The sequence below is a fragment of the Scyliorhinus torazame genome, chromosome 3 (assembly GCF_047496885.1).
Source record: "Scyliorhinus torazame isolate Kashiwa2021f chromosome 3, sScyTor2.1, whole genome shotgun sequence".
Taxonomy (NCBI): domain Eukaryota; kingdom Metazoa; phylum Chordata; class Chondrichthyes; order Carcharhiniformes; family Scyliorhinidae; genus Scyliorhinus; species Scyliorhinus torazame.
In genome coordinates, this window is record NC_092709.1 from 374,430,247 (window position 1) to 374,455,487 (window position 25,241).

The 25,241-nt window shown below is 31.9% G+C and overlaps 1 protein-coding gene across 1 annotated transcript in view; it reads right to left on the minus strand.

The window, feature by feature from the left end:
• The window catches only part of LOC140409373 (galectin-3-binding protein-like), a 377,423-nt gene that overhangs the window by 147,755 nt on the left and 204,427 nt on the right, over nt 1-25,241 (minus strand). The window lies entirely within an intron of this gene.

Below are 25,241 nucleotides of genomic sequence, written 5' to 3' on the forward strand. Positions count from 1 at the left end.
AATTGGAGAATGTTGGTTAATTTAATTACAGAATGTTTCTGTCAATTGGGGAATGATGGTTAATTTAATTACAGAATGTTGCTGTCAGTTGGAGAATGTTGGTTAATTTAATTACAGAATGTCTCTGTCTATTGGGGAATGTTGGTTGATTTACTTGCAGAATGTTCCTGTCAATTGGGGAAGGTTGGTTATGAATTTGATAACAGAATGTTCCTGTGAATTGGGCAATGTTGGTTAATTAAATTACAGAATGCTCCTATCAATTGTGGAAAGTTGATAATTTAATCAAAGAATGTTCCAGTCAATTGGGAAATGTTGGTTAATTTAATTAAAGAATGTCTCTGTCAATTGGGGAATGTTGGTTAATTTACTTACAGAACGTCTTTGTCTATTGGGGAATGTTGGTTAATTTAATTGCAGAATGTTGCAGTCAATTGGGGAATGTAGGTTAATTTAATTACAGAATGTCTCTGTCAATTACAGAATGTTGGTTAATTTAATTACAGAATGTTGCAGTCAATTGGGGAATGTTGGTTAATTTAATTACAGAATGTTGCAGTCAATTGGGGATTGTTGGTTAATTTAATTACAGAATGTTCCTGTCAATTGGGAAATGTTGGTTATTAATTTAATTACAGAATGTCTCTGTCAATTGGGGAATGTTGGTTAATTTAATTACAGAATGTTCCTGTCAATTGGAGAATGTTGGTTAATTTAATTACAAAATGTCTCTGTCTATTTGGGAATGTTGGTTAATTTGCTTACAGAATGTTCCTGTCAATTGGTGAATGTTGGTTAATTTAATTACAGAATGTTCCTGTCACTTGGGGTATGTTGGTTATTAATTGAATTACAGAATGTTCCAATCGATTGGTGAATGTTGGTTAAATTAATTACAGATTGTCTCTGTCATTTGGGGAATGTTGGTTAATTTAATTATAGAATATTCCTGCCAATTGGGGAATGTTGGGTAATTTAATTACAGACTGTCTCTGGCAATTGGGGAATGTTGGTTAATTTTATTACAGAATGTTGCAGTCAATTGGGGAATGTTGGTTAATTTAATTACAGAATGTTCCTGTCAATTGTGGAATGTTGGTTGTTAATTTAATTAAAGAATGTTCCTGTCAATTGTGGAATGTTGGTTAATATAATTACAGAATGTTACAGTCAATTGGGAAATGTTGGTTAATTTAATTGCAGAATGTCTCTGTCAACTGGGGAATGTTGGTTAATTTAATTACAGAATGTTGCAGCCAATTGGGGAATGTTGGTTAATTTAATTACAGAATGTTGCAGTCAATTGGGGAATGATGGTTAATTTAATTACAGAATGTTCCTGTCAATTGGGGAACGTTGGTTATTAATTTAATTACAGAATGTCTCTGTCTGTTGGGGAATGTTGGTTAATTTAATGACAGAATGTCTCTGTCAATTGTGGTATGTTGGTTAATTTAATTACAGAATCTGTCTGTCAATTGGGAAATGTTGGTTATTAATTTAATTACAGATTGTCTCTGTCATTTGGGGAATGTTGGTTAATTTAATTATAGAATATTCCTGCCAATTGGGGAATGTTGGTTAATTTAATTACAGACTGTCTCTGTCAACTGGGGAATGTTGGTTAATTTAATTACATAATGTTCCTGCCAATTGGGGAATGATGGTTAATTTAATTACAGAATGTTGCTGTCAGTTGGAGAATGTTGCTTAATTTAATTACAGAATGTCTCTGTCTATTGGGGAATGTTGGTTGATTTACTTACAGAATGTTCCTGTCAACTGGGGAATGTTGGTTAATTTAATTACAGAATGTTCCTGTCAATTGGGGAATGTTGGTTAATTTAATTACAGAATGTTCCTGTCAATTGGGGAATGTTGGTTATTAATTTAATTACAGAATGTCTCTGTCAATTGGGGAATGTTGGTTAATTTAATTACAGAATGTTGCAGTCTATTGGGGAATGTTGGTTAATTTAATTACAGAATGTTACTGTCAATTGGAGAATGTTGGTTAATTTAATTACATAATGTCTCTGTCAATTGGGGAATGTTGGTTAATTTAATTACAGAATTTCTCTGTCAATTGGAGAATGTTGGTTATTAATTGAATTACAGAATGTTCCAATCGATTGGAGAATGTTGGTTAATTTAATTACAGAATGTCTTTGTCAATTGGGGAATGTTGGTTAATTTAATTATAGAACATTCCTGCCAATAGGGGAAGGTTGGTTATGAATTTGATTACAGAATGTTCCTGTCAATTGGGCAATGTTGGTTAATTAAATTACAGAATGCTCCTGTCAATTGTGGAAAGTTGATAATTTAATCAAAGAATGTTCCAGTCAATTGGGAAATGTTGGTTAATTTAATTAAAGAATGACTCTGTCAATTGGGGAATGTTGGTTAATTTACTTACAGAATGTCTCTGTCTATTGGGGAATGTTGGTTAATTTAATTGCAGAATGTTGCAGTCAATTGGGGAATGTAGGTTAATTTAATTACAGAATGTTCCTGTCAATTGGGGAATGTTGGTTATTAATTTAATCACAGAATTTCACTTTCAATTGGGGAAAGTTGGTTAATTTAATTACAGAATGTTCCTGTCAATTGGAGAATGTTGGTTAATTTAATTACAGAATTTTCCTGTCAATTGGGGAATGTTGGTTAATTTATTTACAGAATGTTCCTGTCAATTGGGGAATGTTGGTTATTAATTTAATTAAAGAATGTTCCTGCCAATTGGGGAATGATGGTTAATTTAATTACAGAATGTTGCTGTCAGTTGGAGAATGTTGGTTAATTTAATTACAGAATGTCTCTGTCTATTGGGGAATGTTGGTTGATTTACTTACAGAATGTTCCTGTCAATTGGGGAATGTTGGTTAATTTAATTACAGAATTTTCCTGTCAATTGGGGAATGTTGGTTATTAATTTAATTACAGAATGTCTCTGTCAATTGGGGAATGTTGGTTAATTTAATTACAGAATGTTGCAGTCTATTGGGGAATGTTGGTTAATTTAATTACAGAATGTTCCTGTCAATTGGAGAATGTTGGTTAATTTAATTACATAATGTCTCTGTCAATTGGGGAATGTTGGTTAATGTAATGACAGAATTTCTCTGTCAATTGGAGAATGTTGGTTATTAATTGAATTACAGAATGTTCCAATCGATTGGAGAATGTTGGTTAATTTAATTACAGATTGTCTTTGTCAATTGGGGAATGTTGGTTAATTTAATTATAGAACATTCCTGCCAATTGGGGAAGGTTGGTTATGAATTTGATTACAGAATGTAATCACCAATTCTATAATTAAATTCACCAACATTCACCAATCGATTGGAACATTCTGTAATTCAATTAATAACCAACATTCCCCAATTGACAGGAACATTCTGTAATTAAATTAACCAACATTCCCCAATTGACAGGAACATTCTGTAAGCAAATTAACCAACATTCCCCAATAGACAGAGACATTTTGTAATTAAATTTACCAACATTCTCCAATTGACAGGAACATTCTGTAATTAAATTAACCAACATTCCCCAATTGACAGAGACATTCTGTAATTAAATTAATAAGCAACATTTCCCAATTGACAGGAACATTCTGTAAGTAAATTAACCAACATTCCCCAATTGACTGCAACATTCTGTAATTAAATTAACCAACATTCCCCAATTGACAGAGACATTCTGTAATTAAATTAACCAACATTCCCCAATTGACTGCAACATTCTGTAATTAAATTAACCAAAATTCCACTATTGACAGACAGATTCTGTAATTTAAATTAACCAACATACCACAATTGACAGAGACATTCTGTAATTAAATTAAACATCATTCCCCAATTGACAGGAACATTCTGTAATTAAATTAACCAACATTCCCCAATAGACAGGAACATTCTGTAATTAAATTAATCAACATTCCCCAATTGACAGAGACATTCTGTAATTAAGTTAATCAACATTCCCCAATTGAGAGAGACATTCTGTCATTAAATTAACCAACATTCCCCAATAGACAGAGACATTCTGTAATTAAATTAATAACCAACATTCCCCAATTGACAGGAACATTCTGTAATTAAATTAATCATCATTCCCCAATTGACTGCAACACTCTGTAATTAAATTAACCAACATTCCCCAATTGACTGCAACATTCAGTAATTAAATTAACCAACATTTCCCAATTGACTGGATCATTCTGTAATTATATTAACCAACATTCCACAATTGACAGAAACATTCTTTAATTAAATTAATAACCAACATTCCCCAATTGACAGGAACATTCTGTAGTTAAATTAACCATCATTTCCCAATTGACTGCAACATTCTGTAATAAAATTAACCAACATTCCCCAATTGACAGAGGCATTCTGTAATTAAATTACCAACATTCCCCAATTGACAGAGACATTCTGTAATTAATTTAACCAACATTCACCAATCGATTGGGACATTCTGTAATTCAATTAATAACCAACATTCCCCAATTGACAGGAACATTCTGTAATTAAATTAACCAACATTCTCCAATTGACAGGAACATTCTGTAATTAAATTAACCAACTTTCCCCAATTTAATGTGAAATTCTGTGATTAAATTAATAACCAACATTCCCCAATTGACAGGAACATTCCGTAATTAAATTAACCTACATTCCCCAATTGACTGCAACATTCTGCAATTAAATTAACCAACATTCCCCAATAGACAGAGACATTCTGTAAGTAAATTAAACAACATTCCCCAATTGACAGAGACATTCTTTAATTAAATTAACCAACATTTCCCAATTGACTGGAAAATTCTTTGATTAAATTATCAACTTTTCACAATTGACAGGAGCATTCTATAATTAAATTAACCAACATTCCCCAATTGACAGAGACATTCTGTAATTAATTTAACCAACATTCACCAATCGATTGGGACATTCTGTAATTCAATTAATAACCAACATTCCCCAATTGACAGGAACATTCTGTAATTAAATTAACCAACATTCCCCAATTGACAGGAACATTCTGTAAGCAAATTAACCAACATTCCCCAATAGACAGAGACATTTTGTAATTAAATTAACCAACATTCTCCAATTGACAGGACCATTCTGTAATTAAATTAACCAACATTCCCCAATTGACAGAGACATTCTTTAATTAAATTAATAATCAACATTTCCCAATAGACAGGAACATTCTGTAATTAAATTAACCAACATTCCCCAATTGACTGCAACATTCTGTAATTAAATTAGCCAACATTCCCCAATTGACTGCAACATTCTGTAATTAAATGAACCAACATTTCCCAGTTGACAGAGACATTCTGTAATTAAATTAACCAACATTCCCCAGTTGACAGAGACTTATGTAATTCAGTAAACCAACATTTCCCAATTGACTGGAACATTCTATAAATATATTAACCAACATTCCCCAATTGACAGGAACATTCTTTAATTAAATTAATAACCAACATTCCCCAATTGACAGGAACATTCTGTAAATAAATTAACCAACATTCCCCAATTGATAGGAACATTCTGTAATTAAATTAACCAACATTCTCCAATTGACAGGAACATTCTGTAATTAAATTAACCAACTTTCCCCAATTGAAAGTGAAATTCTGTGATTAAATTAATAACCAACATTCCCCAATTTACAGGAACATTCTGTAATTAAATTAACCTACAGTCCCCAATTGACTGCAACATTCTGCAATTAAATTAACCAACATTCCCCAATAGACAGAGACATTCTGTAAGTAAATTAACCAACATTCCCCAATTAACAGAGACATTCTTTAATTAAATTAACCAACATTTCCCAATTGACTGGAACATTCTTTGATTAAATTATCAACTTTCCACAATTGACAGGAGCATTCTGTAATTTTATTAACCAACATTGCCCAATTGACAGGAACATTCTGTAAACAAATTCATAACCAACCTTCCCCAATTGGCAGGAATGTTCTATAATTAAATTCACCAATTTAATTTAATTACAAAATGTCTCTGTCAATTGGGGAATGTTGGTTAATTTAATTATAGAATATTCCTGCCAATTGGGGAATGTTGGGTAATTTAATTACAGAATGTCTCTGTCAATTGGGGAATATTGGTTAATTTTATTACAGAATGTTGCAGTCAATTGGGGAATGATGGTTAATTTAATTACAGAATGTTCCTGTCAATTGGGGAATGTTGGTTATTAATTTAATTAAAGAATTTTCCTGTCAATTGTGGAATGTTGGTTAATATAATTACAGAATGTTACAGTCAATTGGGAAATGTTGGTTAATTTAATTACAGAATGTCTCTGTCAACTGGGGAATGTTGGTTAATTTAATTACAGCATGTTGCAGTCAATTGGGAAATGTTGGTTAATTTAATTACAGAATGTTGCAGTCAATTGGGGAATGATGGTTAATTTAATTACAGAATGTTCCTGTCAATTGGGGAATGTTGGTTATTAATTTAATTATAGAATGTCTCTGTCTATTGGGGAATGTTGGTTAATTTAATGACAGAAATCAATGTCAATTGGGGAATTTTGATTAACTTAATTACAGAATGTCTCTGTCAATTGGGGAATGTTGATTAATTTAATTACAGAATGTTCCTGTCTATTGGGGAATGTTGGTTAATTTAATTACAGAGTGTCTCTGTCAATTGTGGTATGTTGGTTAATTTAATTACAGAATCTGTCTGTCAATAGTGGAATGTTGGTTAATTTAATTACAGAATGTTCCTGCCAATTGGGGAATGTTGGTTAATTTAATTACAGAATGTTTCTGTCAATTGGGGAATGATGGTTAATTTAATTACAGAATGTTCCTGTCAGTTGGAGAATGTTGGTTAATTTAATTACAGAATGTCTCTGTCTATTGGGGAATGTTGGTTGATTTACTTACAGAATGTTCCTGTCAATTGGGGAATGTTGGTTAATTTAATTACAGAATGTTCCTGTCAATTGGGGAATGTTGGTTATTAATTTAATTACAGAATGTCTCTGTCAATTGGGGAATGTTGGTTAATTTAATTTCAGAATGTTGCAGTATATTGGGGAATATTGGTTAATTTAATTACATAATGTACCTGTCAATTGGAGAATGTTGGTTAATTTAATTACATAATGTCTCTGTCAATTGGGGAATGTTGGTTAATTTAATTACAGAATGTCTCTGTCAATTGGGGAACGTTGGTTAATTTAATTATAGAACATTCCTGCCAATTGGGGAAGGTTGGTTATTAATTTGATTACAGAATGTTCCTGTCAATTAGGCAATGTTGGTTAATTGAATTACAGAATGCTCCTGTCAATTGTGGAATGTTGGTTAATTTAATTGCAGAATGTTCCAGTCAATTGGGAAATGTTGGTTAATTTAATTAAAGAATGTCTCTGTCAATTGGGGAATGTTGGTTAATTTAATTACAGAATGTCTCTGTCAATTGGGGAATTTTGGTTAATTTAATTGCAGAATGTTGCAGTCAATTGGGGAATGTAGGTTAATTTAATTACAGAATGTTCCTGTCAATTGGGGAATGTTGGTTATTAATTTAATCACAGAATGTCACTTTCAATTGGGGAATGTTGGTTAATTTAATTACAGAATGTTCCTGTCAATTGGAGAATGTTGGTTAATTTAATCCAGAATGTTCCTGTCAATTGGGGAAAGTTGGTTAATTTAATTACAGAATGTTCCTGTCAATTGGGGAACATTGGTTATTAATTTAATTAAAGAATGTTCCTGTCAATTGTGGAATGTTGGTTAATATAATTACAGAATGTTCCAGTCAATTGGGAAATGTTGGTTTACTTAATTACAGAATGTCTCTGTCAACTGGGGAATGTTGGTTAATTTAATTACAGAATGTCTCTGTCAACTGGGGAATGTTCGTTAATTTAATTACAGAATGTTGCAGTCAATTGGGGAATGTTGGTTAATTTAATTACAGAATGTTGCAGTCAATTGGGGAATGTTGGTTAATTTAATTACAGAATGTTCCTGTCAATTGGGAAATGTTGGTTATTAATTTAATTACAGAATGTCTCTGTCAATTGGGGAATGTTGGTTAATTTAATTACAGAATGTTCCTGTCAATTGGAGAATGTTGGTTAATTTAATTACAAAATGTCTCTGTCTATTGGGGAATGTTGGTTAATTTGCTTACAGAATGTTCCTGTCAATTGGGCAATGTTGGTTAATTTAATTACAGAATGTTCCTGTCGATTGGGGAATGTTGGTTATTAATGAAATTACAGAATGTTCCAATCGATTGGTAAATGTTGGTTAATTTAATTACAGAATGTCTCTGTCAATATCGGAATGTTGGTTAATTTAATTATAGAACATTGCTGCCGATTGGGGAATGTTGGGTAATTTAATTACAGAATGTCTCTGTCAATTGGGGTATGTTGGTTAATTTTATTAAAGAATGTTACAGTCAATTGGGGAATTATGGTTAATTTAATTACAGAATGTTCCTGTCAATTGGGGAATGTTGGTTATTAATTTAATTAAAGAATGTTCCTGTCAATTGTGGAATGTTGGTTAATATAATTACAGAATGTTCCAGTCAATTGGGAAATGTTGGTTAATTTAATTACAGAATGTCTCTGTCAACTGGGGAATGTTGGTTAATTTAATTACAGAATGTCTCTGTCAATTGGGGAATGTTGGTTATTAATTTAATTACAGAATGTCTCTGTCTGTTGGGGAATGTTGGTTAATTTAATGACAGAATATCTCTGTCAATTGTGGTATGTTGGTTAATTTAATTACAGAATCTGTCTGTCAATAGTGGAATGTTGGTTAATTTAATTACAGAATGTTCCTGCCAATTGGGGAATGATGGTTAATTTAATTACAGAATGTTGCTGTCAGTTGGAGAATGTTGCTTAATTTAATTACAGAATGTCTCTGTCTATTGGGGAATGTTGGTTGATTTACTTACAGAATGCTCCTGTCAACTGGGGAATGTTGGTTAATTTAATTACAGAATGTTCCTGTCAATTGGGGAATGTTGGTTAATTTAATTACAGAATGTTCCTGTCAATTGGGGAATGTTGGTTATTAATTTAATTACAGAATGTCTCTGTCAATTGGGGAATGTTGGTTAATTTAATTACAGAATGTTGCAGTCTATTGGGGAATGTTGGTTAATTTAATTACAGAATGTTCCTGTCAATTGGAGAATGTTGGTTAATTTAATTACATAATGTCTCTGTCAATTGGGGAATGTTGGTTAATTTAATTACAGAATTTCTCTGTCAATTGGAGAATGTTGGTTATTAATTGAATTACAGAATGTTCCAATCGATTGGAGAATGTTGGTTAATTTAATTACAGAATGTCTTTGTCAATTGGGGAATGTTTGTTAATTTAATTATAGAACATTCCTGCCAATTGGGGAAGGTTGGTTATGAATTTGATTACAGAATGTTCCTGTCAATTGGGCAATGTTGGTTAATTAAATTACAGAATGCTCCTGTCAATTGTGGAAAGTTGATAATTTAATCAAAGAATGTTCCAGTCAATTGGGAAATGTTGGTTAATTTAATTAAAGAATGTCTCTGTCAATTGGGGAATGTTGGTTAATCTAATTATAGACTGTTCCAGTCAATTGGGAAATGTTGGTTTACTGAATTACATAATGTCTCTGTCAACTGGGGAATGTTGGTTAATTTAATTACAGAATGTCTCTGTCAACTGGGGAATGTTGGTTAATTTAATTACAGAATGTTGCAGTCAATTGGGGAATGTTGGTTAATTTAATTACAGAATGTTGCAGTCAATTGGGGAATGTTGGTTAATTTAATTACAGAATGTTCCTGTCAATTGGGAAATGTTGGTTATTAATTTGATTACAGAATGTCTCTGTCAATTGGGGAATGTTGGTTAATTTAATTACAGAATGTTCCTGTCAATTGGAGAATGTTGGTTAATTTAATTACAAAATGTCTCTGTCTATTGGGGAATGTTGGTTAATTTGCTTACAGAATGTTCCTGTCAATTGGGGAATGTTGGTTAATTTAATTACAGAATGTTCCTGTCAATTGGGGAATGTTGGTTATTAATTGAATTACAGAATGTCCCAATCGATTGGTGAATGTTGGTTAAATTAATTATAGAATATTCTTGCCAATTTGGGGAATGTTGGGTAATTTAATTACAGAATGTCTCTGTCAATTGGGGAATGTTGGTTAATTTTATTACAGAATGTTGCAGTCAATTGGGAAATGATGGTTAATTTAACTACAGAATGTTCCTGTCAATTGGGGAAAGTTGGTTATTAATTTAATTAAAGAATGTTCCTGTCAATTGTGGAATGTTGGTTAATATAATTACAGAATGTTCCAGTCAATTGGGAAATGTTGGTTAATTTAATTACAGAATGTCTCTGTCAATTGGGTAATGTTGGTTAATTTAATTACAGCATGTTGCAGTCAATTGGGGAATGTTGATTAACTTAATTACAGAATGTCTCAGTCAATTGTGCTATGTTGGTTAATTTAAATTACAGAATCTGTCTGTCAATAGTGGAATTTTGGTTAATTTAATTACAGAATGTTGCAGTCAATTGGGGAATGTTGGTTAATTTAATTACTGAATGTCTCTGTCAATTGGGGAATGTTGGTTAATTTAATTACAGAATGTTGCAGTCAATTGGGGAATGTTGGTTAATTTAATTACAGAAAGTTCCTGTCAATTGGGAAATGTTGGTTATTAATTTAATTACAGAATGTCTCTGTCAATTGGGGAATGTTGGTTAATTTAATTACAGAATGTTCCTGTCAATTGGAGAATGTTGGTTAATTTAATTACAAAATGTCTCTGTCTATTGGGGAATGTTGGTTAATTTGCTTACAGAATGTTCCTGTCAATTGGGGAATGTTGGTTAATTTAATTACAGAATGTCTCTGTCAATTGGGGAATGTTGGTTAATTTAATTATAGAATATTCCTGCCAATTGGGGAATGTTGGGTAATTTAATTACAGAATGTCTCTGTCAATTGGGGAATGTTGGTTAATTTAATTATAGAATATTCCTGCCAATTGGGGAATGTTGGTTAATTTTATTACAGAATGTTGCAGTCAATTGGGGAATGATGGTTAATTTAATTACAGAATGTTCCTGTCAATTGGGGAATGTTGGTTAATATAATTACAGAATGTTACAGCCAATTGGGAAATGTTGGTTAATTTAATTACAGAATGTCTCTGTCAACTGGGGAATGTTGGTTAATTTAATTACAGCAAGTTGCAGTCAATTGGGAAATGTTGGTTAATTTAATTGCAGAATGTTGCAGTCAATTGGGGAATGATGGTTAATTTAATTACAGAATGTTCCTGTCAATTGGGGAATGTTGGTTATTAATTTAATTATAGAATGTCTCTGTCTATTGGGGAATGTTGGTTAATTTAATGACAGAATGTCTCTGTCAATTGGGGAATGTTGATTAACCTAATTACAGAATGTCTCTGTCAATTGGGGAATGTTGATTAATTTAATTACAGAATGTTCCTGTCTATTGGGGAATGTTGGTTAAATTAATTACAGAATGTTCCTGTGAATTGGGGAATGATGGTTAATTTAATTACAGAATGTTGCTGTCAGTTGGAGAATGTTGGTTAATTTAATTACAGAATGTCTCTGTCTATTGGGGAATGTTGGTTGATTTACTTGCAGAATGTTCCTGTCAATTGGGGAAGGTTGGTTATGAATTTGATAACAGAATGTTCCTGTGAATTGGGCAATGTTGGTTAATTAAATTACAGAATGCTCCTATCAATTGTGGAAAGTTGATAATTTAATCAAAGAATGTTCCAGTCAATTGGGAAATGTTGGTTAATTTAATGAAAGAATGTCTCTGTCAATTGGGGAATGTTGGTTAATTTACTTACAGAACGTCTTTGTCTATTGGGGAATGTTGGTTAATTTAATTGCAGAATGTTGCAGTCAATTGGGGAATGTAGGTTAATTTAATTACAGAATGTCTCTGTCAATTACAGAATGTTGGTTAATTTAATTACAGAATGTTGCAGTCAATTGGGGAATGTTGGTTAATTTAATTACAGAATGTTGCAGTCAATTGGGGATTGTTGGTTAATTTAATTACAGAATGTTCCTGTCAATTGGGAAATGTTGGTTATTAATTTAATTACAGAATGTCTCTGTCAATTGGGGAATGTTGGTTAATTTAATTACAGAATGTTCCTGTCAATTGGAGAATGTTGGTTAATTTAATTACAGAATGTTTCTGTCAATTGGGGAATGATGGTTAATTTAATTACAGAATGTTGCTGTCAGTTGGAGAATGTTGGTTAATTTAATTACAGAATGTCTCTGTCTATTGGGGAATGTTGGTTGATTTACTTGCAGAATGTTCCTGTCAATTGGGGAAGGTTGGTTATGAATTTGATAACAGAATGTTCCTGTGAATTGGGCAATGTTGGTTAATTAAATTACAGAATGCTCCTATCAATTGTGGAAAGTTGATAATTTAATCAAAGAATGTTCCAGTCAATTGGGAAATGTTGGTTAATTTAATTAAAGAATGTCTCTGTCAATTGGGGAATGTTGGTTAATTTACTTACAGAACGTGTTTGTCTATTGGGGAATGTTGGTTAATTTAATTGCAGAATGTTGCAGTCAATTGGGGAATGTAGGTTAATTTAATTACAGAATGTCTCTGTCAATTACAGAATGTTGGTTAATTTAATTACAGAATGTTGCAGTCAATTGGGGAATGTTGGTTAATTTAATTACAGAATGTTGCAGTCAATTGGGGATTGTTGGTTAATTTAATTACAGAATGTTCCTGTCAATTGGGAAATGTTGGTTATTAATTTAATTACAGAATGTCTCTGTCAATTGGGGAATGTTGGTTAATTTAATTACAGAATGTTCCTGTCAATTGGAGAATGTTGGTTAATTTAATTACAAAATGTCTCTGTCTATTTGGGAATGTTGGTTAATTTGCTTACAGAATGTTCCTGTCAATTGGTGAATGTTGGTTAATTTAATTACAGAATGTTCCTGTCACTTGGGGTATGTTGGTTATTAATTGAATTACAGAATGTTCCAATCGATTGGTGAATGTTGGTTAAATTAATTACAGATTGTCTCTGTCATTTGGGGAATGTTGGTTAATTTAATTATAGAATATTCCTGCCAATTGGGGAATGTTGGGTAATTTAATTACAGACTGTCTCTGGCAATTGGGGAATGTTGGTTAATTTTATTACAGAATGTTGCAGTCAATTGGGGAATGTTGGTTAATTTAATGACAGAATGTCTCTGTCAATTGGGGAATGTTGATTAACTTAATTACAGAATGTCTCTGTCAATTGGGGAATGTTGATTAATTTAATTACAGAATGTTCCTGTCTATTGGGGAATGTTGGTTAATTTAATTACAGAATGTTCCTGTCAATTGGGGAATGATGGTTAATTTAATTACAGAATGTTGCTGTCAGTTGGAGAATGTTGGTTAATTTAATTACAGAATGTCTCTGTCTATTGGGGAATGTTGGTTGATTTACTTGCAGAATGTTCCTGTCAATTGGGGAAGGTTGGTTATGAATTTGGTAACAGAATGTTCCTGTGAATTGGGCAATGTTGGTTAATTAAATTACAGAATGCTCCTATCAATTGTGGAAAGTTGAAAATTTAATCAAAGAATGTTCCAGTCAATTGGGAAATGTTGGTTAATTTAATTAAAGAATGTCTCTGTCAATTGGGGAATGTTGGTTAATTTACTTACAGAACGTCTTTGTCTATTGGGGAATGTTGGTTAATTTAATTGCAGAATGTTGCAGTCAATTGGGGAATGTAGGTTAATTTAATTACAGAATGTCTCTGTCAATTACAGAATGTTGGTTAATTTAATTACAGTATGTTGCAGTCAATTGGGGAATGTTGGTTAATTTAATTACAGAATGTTGCAGTCAATTGGGGATTGTTGGTTAATTTAATTACAGAATGTTCCTGTCAATTGGGAAATGTTGGTTATTAATTTAATTACAGAATGTCTCTGTCAATTGGGGAATGTTGGTTAATTTAATTACAGAATGTTCCTGTCAATTGGAGAATGTTGGTTAATTTAATTACAGAATGTTTCTGTCAATTGGGGAATGATGGTTAATTTAATTGCAGAATGTTGCAGTCAATTGGGGAATGTAGGTTAATTTAATTACAGAATGTCTCTGTCAATTGGGGAATGTTGGTTGATTTACTTGCAGAATGTTCCTGTCAATTGGGGAAGGTTGGTTATGAATTTGATAACAGAATGTTCCTGTGAATTGGGCAATGTTGGTTAATTAAATTACAGAATGCTCCCATTAATTGTGGAAAGTTGATAATTTAATCAAAGAATGTTCCAGTCAATTGGGAAATGTTGGTTAATTTAATTAAAGAATGTCTCTGTCATTGGGGAATGTTGGTTAATTTACTTACAGAACGTCTTTGTCTATTGGGGAATGTTGGTTAATTTAATTGCAGAATGTTGCAGTCAATTGGGGAATGTAGGTTAATTTAATTACAGAATGTCTCTGTCAATTACAGAATGTTGGTTAATTTAATTACAGAATGTTGCAGTCAATTGGGGAATGTTGGTTAATTTAATTGCAGAATGTTGCAGTCAATTGGGGATTGTTGGTTAATTTAATTACAGAATGTTCCTGTCAATTGGGAAATGTTGGTTATTAATTTAATTACAGAATGTCTCTGTCAATTGGGGAATGTTGGTTAATTTAATTACAGAATGTTCCTGTCAATTGGAGAATGTTGGTTAATTTAATTACAAAATGTCTCTGTCTATTTGGGAATGTTGGTTAATTTGCTTACAGAATGTTCCTGTCAATTGGTGAATGTTGGTTAATTTAATTACAGAATGTTCCTGTCACTTGGGGTATGTTGGTTATTAATTGGATTACAGAATGTTCCAATCGATTGGTGAATGTTGGTTAAATTAATTACAGATTGTCTCTGTCATTTGGGGAATGTTGGTTAATTTAATTATAGAATATTCCTGCCAATTGGGGAATGTTGGGTAATTTAATTACAGACTGTCTCTGGCAATTGGGGAATGTTGGTTAATTTTATTACAGAATGTTGCAGTCAATTGGGGAATGTTGGTTAATTTAATTACAGAATGTTCCTGTCAATTGTGGAATGTTGGTTGTTAATTTAATTAAAGAATGTTCCTGTCAATTGTGGAATGTTGGTTAATATAATTACAGAATGTTACAGTCAATTGGGAAATGTTGGTTAATTTAATTACAGAATGTCTCTGTCAACTGGGGAATGTTGGTTAATTTAATTACAGAATGTTGCAGCCAATTGGGGAATGTTGGTTAATTTAATTACAGAATGTTGCAGTCAATTGGGGAATGATGGTTAATTTAATTACAGAATGTTCCTGTCAATTGGGGAATGTTGGTTATTAATTTAATTACAGAATGTCTCTGTCTGTTGGGGAATGTTGGTTAATTTAATGACAGAATGTCTCTGTCAATTGTGGTATGTTGGTTAATTTAATTACAGAATCTGTCTGTCAATTGGGAAATGTTGGTTATTAATTTAATTACAGATTGTCTCTGTCATTTGGGGAATGTTGGTTAATTTAATTATAGAATATTCCTGCCAATTGGGGAATGTTGGGTAATTTAATTACAGACTGTCTCTGTCAACTGGGGAATGTTGGTTAATTTAATTACATAATGTTCCTGCCAATTGGGGAATGATGGTTAATTTAATTACAGAATGTTGCTGTCAGTTGGAGAATGTTGCTTAATTTAATTACAGAATGTCTCTGTCTATTGGGGAATGTTGGTTGATTTACTTACAGAATGTTCCTGTCAACTGGGGAATGTTGGTTAATTTAATTACAGAATGTTCCTGTCAATTGGGGAATGTTGGTTAATTTAATTACAGAATGTTCCTGTCAATTGGGGAATGTTGGTTAATTTAATTACAGAATGTTGCAGTCTATTGGGGAATGTTGGTTAATTTAATTACAGAATGTTCCTGTCAATTGGAGAATGTTGGTTAATTTAATTACATAATGTCTCTGTCAATTGGGGAATGTTGGTAAATTTAATTACAGAATTTCTCTGTCAATTGGAGAATGTTGGTTATTAATTGAATTACAGAATGTTCCAATCGATTGGAGAATGTTGGTTAATTTAATTACAGAATGTCTTTGTCAATTGGGGAATGTTGGTTAATTTAATTATAGAACATTCCTGCCAATTGGGGAAGGTTGGTTATGAATTTGATTACAGAATGTTCCTGTCAATTGGGCAATGTTGGTTAATTAAATTACAGAATGCTCCTGTCAATTGTGGAAAGTTGATAATTTAATCAAAGAATGTTCCAGTCAATTGGGACATGTTGGTTAATTTAATTAAAGAATGTCTCTGTCAATTGGGGAATGTTGGTTAATTTACTTACAGAATGTCTCTGTCTATTGGGGAATGTTGGTTAATTTAATTGCAGAATGTTGCAGTCAATTGGGGAATGTAGGTTAATTTAATTACAGAATGTTCCTGTCAATTGGGGAATGTTGGTTATTAATTTAATCACAGAATTTCACTTTCAATTGGGGAAAGTTGGTTAATTTAATTACAGAATGTTCCTGTCAATTGGAGAATGTTGGTTAATTTAATTACAGAATTTTCCTGTCAATTGGGGAATGTTGGTTAATTTATTTACAGAATGTTCCTGTCAATTGGGGAATGTTGGTTATTAATTTAATTAAAGTATGTTCCTGCCAATTGGGGAATGATGGTTAATTTAATTACAGAATGTTGCTGTCAGTTGGAGAATGTTGGTTAATTTAATTACAGAATGTCTCTGTCTATTGGGGAATGTTGGTTGATTTACTTACAGAATGTTCCTGTCAATTGGGGAATGTTGGTTAATTTAATGACAGAATGTTCCTGTCAATTGGGGAATGTTGGTTATTAATTTAATTACAGAATGTCTCTGTCAATTGGGGAATGTTGGTTAATTTAATTACAGAATGTTGCAGTCTATTGGGGAATGTTGGTTAATTTAATTACAGAATGTTCCTGTCAATTGGAGAATGTTGGTTAATTTAATTACATAATGTCTCTGTCAATTGGGGAATGTTGGTTAATGTAATGACAGAATTTCTCTGTCAATTGGAGAATGTTGGTTATTAATTGAATTACAGAATGTTCCAATCGATTGGAGAATGTTGGTTAATTTAATTACAGATTGTCTTTGTCAATTGGGGAATGTTGGTTAATTTAATTATAGAACATTCCTGCCAATTGGGGAAGGTTGGTTATGAATTTGATTACAGAATGTAATCACCAATTCTATAATTAAATTCACCAACATTCACCAATCGATTGGAACATTCTGTAATTCAATTAATAACCAACATTCCCCAATTGACAGGAACATTCTGTAATTAAATTAACCAACATTCCCCAATTGACAGGAACATTCTGTAAGCAAATTAACCAACATTCCCCAATAGACAGAGACATTTTGTAATTAAATTTACCAACATTCTCCAATTGACAGGAACATTCTGTAATTAAATTAACCAACATTCCCCAATTGACAGAGACATTCTGTAATTAAATTAATAAGCAACATTTCCCAATTGACAGGAACATTCTGTAATTAAATTAACCAACATTCCCCAATTGACAGGAACATTCTGTAATTAAATTAACCAACATTCCCCAATTGACAGAGACATTCTGTAATTAAATTAATAAGCAACATTTCCCAATTGACAGGAACATTCTGTAATTAAATTAACCAACATTCCCCAATTGACAGAGACATTCTGTAATTAAATTAACCAACATTCCCCAATTGACTGCAACATTCTGTAATTAAATTAACCAAAATTCCACTATTGACAGACAGATTCTGTAATTTAAATTAACCAACATACCACAATTGACAGAGACATTCTGTAATTAAATTAAACATCATTCCCCAATTGACAGGAACATTCTGTAATTAAATTAACCAACATTCCCCAATAGACAGGAACATTCTGTAATTAAATTAATCAACATTCCCCAATTGACAGAGACATTCTGTAATTAAGTTAATCAACATTCCCCAATTGAGAGAGACATTCTGTCATTAAATTAACCAACATTCCCCAATAGACAGAGACATTCTGTAATTAAATTAATAACCAACATTCCCCAATTGACAGGAACATTCTGTAATTAAATTAATCATCATTCCCCAATTGACTGCAACACTCTGTAATTAAATTAACCAACATTCCCCAATTGACTGCAACATTCAGTAATTAAATTAACCAACATTCCCCAATTGACAGAGACATTCTTTAATTAGATTAACCAACATTTCCCAATTGACTGGAACATTCTGTAATTATATTAACCAACATTCCACAATTGACAGAAACATTCTTTAATTAAATTAATAACCAACATTCCCCAATTGACAGGAATATTCTGTAGTTAAATTAACCATCATTTCCCAATTGACTGCAACATTCTGTAACAAAATTAACCAACATTCCCCAATTGACAGAGGCATTCTGTAATTAAATTACCCAACATTCCCCAATTGGCAAGAATATTCTATAATTAAATTGACCAACATTCCCCAATTGACAGAGACATTCTGTAATTAATTTAACCAACATTCACCAATCGATTGGGACATTCTGTAATTCAATTAATAACCAACATTCCCCAATTGACAGGAACATTCTGTAATTAAATTAACCAACATTCTCCAATTGACAGGAACATTCTGTAATTAAATTAACCAACTTTCCCCAATTTAAAGTGAAATTCTGTGATTAAATTAATAACCAACATTCCCCAATTGACAGGAACATTCCGTAATTAAATTAACCTACATTCCCCAATTGACTGCAACATTCTGCAATTAAATTAACCAACATTCCCCAATAGACAGAGACATTCTGTAAGTAAATTAAACAACATTCCCCAATTGACAGAGACATTCTTTAATTAAATTAACCAACATTTCCCAATTGACTGGAAAATTCTTTGATTAAATTATCAACTTTCCACAATTGACAGGAGCATTCTATAATTAAATTAACCAACATTCCCCAATTGACAGAGACATTCTGTAATTAATTTAACCAACATTCACCAATCGATTGGGACATTCTGTAATTCAATTAATAACCAACATTCCCCAATTGACAGGAACATTCTGTAATTAAATTAACCAACATTCCCCAATTGACAGGAACATTCTGTAAGCAAATTAACCAACATTCCCCAATAGACAGAGACATTTTGTAATTAAATTAACCAACATTCTCCAATTGACAGGACCATTCTGTAATTAAATTAACCAACATTCCCTATTGACAGAGACATTCTTTAATTAAATTAATAACCAACATTTCCCAATAGACAGGAACATTCTGTAATTAAATTAACCAACATTCCCCAATTGACTGCAACATTCTGTAATTAAATTAGCCAACATTCCCCAATTGACTGCAACATTCTGTAATTAAATGAACCAACATTTCCCAGTTGACAGAGACATTCTGTAATTAAATTAACCAACATTCCCCAGTTGACAGAGACATTATGTAATTCAGTAAACCAACATTTCCCAATTGACTGGAACATTCTATAAATATATTAACCAACATTCCCCAATTGACAGGAACATTCTTTAATTAAATTAATAACCAACATTCCCCAATTGACAGGAACATTCTGTAAATAAATTAACCAACATTCCCCAATTGACAGGAACATTCTGTAATTAAATTAACCAACATTCTCCAATTGACAGGAACATTCTGTAATTAAATTAACCAACTTTCCCCAATGAAAGTGAAATTCTGTGATTAAATTAATAACCAACATTCCCCAATTTACAGGAACATTCTGTAATTAAATTAACCTACAGTCCCCAATTGACTGCAACATTCTGCAATTAAATTAACCAACATTCCCCAATAGACAGAGACATTCTGTAAGTAAATTAACCAACATTCCCCAATTAACAGAGACATTCTTTAATTAAATTAACCAACATTTCCCAATTGACTGGAACATTCTTTGATTAAATTATCAACTTTCCACAATTGACAGGAGCATTCTGTAATTTTATTAACCAACATTGCCCAATTGACAGGAACATTCTGTAAACAAATTCATAACCAACCTTCCCCAATTGGCAGGAATGTTCTATAATTAAATTCACCAATTTAATTTAATTACAAAATGTCTCTGTCAATTGGGGAATGTTGGTTAATTTAATTATAGAATATTCCTGCCAATTGGGGAATGTTGGGTAATTTAATTACAGAATGTCTCTGTCAATTGGGGAATATTGGTTAATTTTATTACAGAATGTTGCAGTCAATTGGGGAATGATGGTTAATTTAATTACAGAATGTTCCTGTCAATTGGGGAATGTTGGTTATTAATTTAATTAAAGAATTTTCCTGTCAATTGTGGAATGTTGGTTAATATAATTACAGAATGTTACAGTCAATTGGGAAATGTTGGTTAATTTAATTACAGAATGTCTCTGTCAACTGGGGAATGTTGGTTAATTTAATTACAGCATGTTGCAGTCAATTGGGAAATGTTGGTTAATTTAATTACAGAATGTTGCAGTCAATTGGGGAATGATGGTTAATTTAATTACAGAATGTTCCTGTCAATTGGGGAATGTTGGTTATTAATTTAATTATAGAATGTCTCTGTCTATTGGGGAATGTTGGTTAATTTAATTACAGAATGTTCCTGTCAATTGGGGAATGTTGGTTATTAATTTAATTACAGAATGTCTCTGTCAATTGGGGAATGTTGGTTAATTTAATTACAGAATCTGTCTGTCAATAGTGGAATGTTGGTTAATTTAATTAGAGAATGTTCCTGCCAATTGGGGAATGTTGGTTAATTTAATTACAGAATGTTTCTGTCAATTGGGGAATGATGGTTAATTTAATTACAGAATGTTCCTGTCAGTTGGAGAATGTTGGTTAATTTAATTACAGAATGTCTCTGTCTATTGGGGAATGTTGGTTGATTTACTTACAGAATGTTCCTGTCAATTGGGGAATGTTGGTTAATTTAATTACAGAATGTTCCTGTCAATTGGGGAATGTTGGTTATTAATTTAATTACAGAATGTCTCTGTCAATTGGGGAATGTTGGTTAATTTAATTACAGAATGTTGCAGTATATTGGGGAATATTGGTTAATTTAATTACAGAATGTACCTGTCAATTGGAGAATGTTGGTTAATTTAATTACATAATGTCTCTGTCAATTGGGGAATGTTGGTTAATTTAATTACAGAATGTCTCTGTCAATTGGGGAACGTTGGTTAATTTAATTATAGAACATTCCTGCCAATTGGGGAAGGTTGGTTATTAATTTGATTACAGAATGTTCCTGTCAATTAGGCAATGTTGGTTAATTGAATTACAGAATGCTCCTGTCAATTGTGGAATGTTGGTTAATTTAATTGCAGAATGTTCCAGTCAATTGGGAAATGTTGGTTAATTTAATTAAAGAATGTCTCTGTCAATTGGGGAATGTTGGTTAATTTAATTACAGAATGTCTCTGTCAATTGAGGAATGTTGGTTAATTTAATTGCAGAATGTTGCAGTCAATTGGGGAATGTAGGTTAATTTAATTACAGAATGTTCCTGTCAATTGGGGAATGTTGGTTATTAATTTAATCACAGAATGTCACTTTCAATTGGGGAATGTTGGTTAATTTAATTACAGAATGTTCCTGTCAATTGGAGAATGTTGGTTAATTTAATTCCAGAATGTTCCTGTCAATTGGGGAAAGTTGGTTAATTTAATTACAGAATGTTCCTGTCAATTGGGGAATATTGGTTATTAATTTAATTAAAGAATGTTCCTGTCAATTGTGGAATGTTGGTTAATATAATTACAGAATGTTCCAGTCAATTGGGAAATGTTGGTTTACTTAATTACAGAATGTCTCTGTCAACTGGGGAATGTTGGTTAATTTAATTACAGAATGTCTCTGTCAACTGGGGAATGTTCGTTAATTTAATTACAGAATGTTGCAGTCAATTGGGGAATGTTGGTTAATTTAATTACAGAATGTTGCAGTCAATTGGGGAATGTTGGTTAATTTAATTACAGAATGTTCCTGTCAATTGGGAAATGTTGGTTAATAATTTAATTACAGAATGTCTCTGTCAATTGGGGAATGTTGGTTAATTTAATTACAGAATGTTCCTGTCAATTGGAGAATGTTGGTTAATTTAATTACAAAATGTCTCTGTCTATTGGGGAATGTTGGTTAATTTGCTTACAGAATGTTCCTGTCAATTGGGCAATGTTGGTTAATTTAATTACAGAATGTTCCTGTCGATTGGGGAATGTTGGTTATTAATTAAATTACAGAATGTTCCAATCGATTGGTAAATGTTGGTTAATTTAATTACAGAATGTCTCTGTCAATATCGGAATGTTGGTTAATTTAATTATAGAACATTGCTGCCGATTGGGGAATGTTGGGTAATTTAATTACAGAATGTCTCTGTCAATTGGGGTATGTTGGTTAATTTTATTAAAGAATGTTGCAGTCAATTGGGGAATTATGGTTAATTTAATTACAGAATGTTCCTGTCAATTGGGGAATGTTGGTTATTAATTTAATGAAAGAATGTTCCTGTCAATTGTGGAATGTTGCATAATATAATTACAGAATGTTCCAGTCAATTGGGAAATGTTGGTTAATTTAATTACAGAATGTCTCTGTCAACTGGGGAATGTTGGTTAATTTAATTACAGAATGTCTCTGTCTATTGGGGAATGTTGGTTGATTTACTTACAGAATGTTCCTGTCAATTGGGTAATGTTGGTTAATTTAATTACAGAATGTTCCTGTCAATTGGGGAATGTTGGTTATTAATTTAATTACAGAATGTCTCTGTCAATTGGGGAATGTTGGTTAATTTAATTACAGAATGTTGCAGTCTATTGGGGAATGTTGGTTAATTTAATTACAGAATGTTCCTGTCAATTGGAGAATGTTGGTTAATTTAATTACATAATGTCTCTGTCAATTGGGGAATGTTGGTTAATGTAATGACAGAATTTCTCTGTCAATTGGAGAATGTTGGTTATTAATTGAATTACAGAATGTTTCAATCGATTGGAGAATGTTGGTTAATTTAATTACAGATTGTCTTTGTCAATTGGGGAATGTTGGTTAATTTAATTATAGAACATTCCTGCCAATTGGGTAAGGTTGGTTATGAATTTGATTACAGAATGTAATCACCAATTCTATAATTATATTCACCAACATTCACCAATCGATTGGAACATTCTGTAATTCAATTAATAACCAACATTCCCCAATTGACAGGAACATTCTGTCATTAAATTAACCAACATTCCCCAATTGACAGGAACATTCTGTAAGCAAATTAACCAACATTCCCCAATAGACAGAGACATTTTGTAATTAAATTAACCAACATTCTCCAATTGACAGGAACATTCTGTAATTAAATTAACCAACATTCCCCAATTGACAGAGACATTCTGTAATTAAATTAATAAGCAACATTTCCCAATTGACAGGAACATTCTGTAATTAAATTAACCAACATTCTCCAATTGACTGCAACATTCTGTAATTAAATTAACCAACATTCCCCAATTGACAGAGACATTCTGTAATTAAATTAACCAACATTCCCCAATTGACTGCAACATTCTGTAATTAAATTAACCAAAATTCCACTATTGACAGACAGATTCTGTAATTTAAATTAACCAACATACCACAATTCACAGAGACATTCTGTAATTAAATTAAACTTCATTCCCCAATTGACAGGAACATTCTGTAATTAAATTAACCAACATTCCCCAATAGACAGGAACATTCTGTAATTAAATTAATCAACATTCCCCAATTGACAGAGACATTCTGTAATTAAGTTAATCAACATTCCCCAATTGAGAGAGACATTCTGTCATTAAATTAACCAACATTCCCCAATAGACAGAGACATTCTGTAATTAAATTAATAACCAACATTCCCCAATTGACAGGAACATTCTGTAATTAAATTAATCATCATTCCCCAATTGACTGCAACATTCTGTAATTAAATTAACCAACATTCCCCAATTGACTGCAACATTCAGTAATTAAATTAACCAACATTCCCCAATTGACAGAGACATTCTTTAATTAAATTAACCAACATTTCCCAATTGACTGGAACATTTTGTAATTATATTAACCAACATTCCACAATTGACAGAAACATTCTTCAATTAAATTAATAACCAACATTCCCCAATTGACAGGAACATTCTGTAGTTAAATTAACCATCATTTCCCAATTGACTGCAACATTCTGTAATAAAATTAACCAACATTCCCCAATTGACAGAGGCATTCTGTAATTAAATTACCCAACATTCCCCAATTGGCAAGAATATTCTGTAATTAAATTGACCAACATTCCCCAATTGACAGAGACATTCTGTAATTAATTTAACCAACATTCACCAATCGATTGGGACATTCTGTAATTCAATTAATAACCAACATTCCCCAATTGACAGGAACATTCTGTAATTAAATTAACCAACATTCTCCAATTGACAGGAACATTCTGTAATTAAATTAACCAACTTTCCCCAATTTAAAGTGAAATTCTGTGATTAAATTAATAACCAACATTCCCCAATTGACAGGAACATTCCGTAATTAAATTAACCTACATTCCCCAATTGACTGCAACATTCTGCAATTAAATTAAGCAACATTCCCCAATAGACAGAGACATTCTGTAAGTAAATTAACCAACATACCCCAATTGACAGAGACATTCTGTAATTAATTTAACCAACATTCACCAATCGATTGGGACATTCTGTAATTCAATTAATAACCAACATTCCCCAATTGACAGGAACATTCTGTAATTAAATTAACCAACATTCCCCAATTGACAGGAACATTCTGTAAGCAAATTAACCAACATTCCCCAATAGACAGAGACATTTTGTAATTAAATAAACCAACATTCTCCAATTGACAGGACCATTCTGTAATTAAATTAACCAACATTCCCCAATTGACAGAGACATTCTTTAATTAAATTAATAACCAACATTTCCCAATAGACAGGAACATTCTGTAAT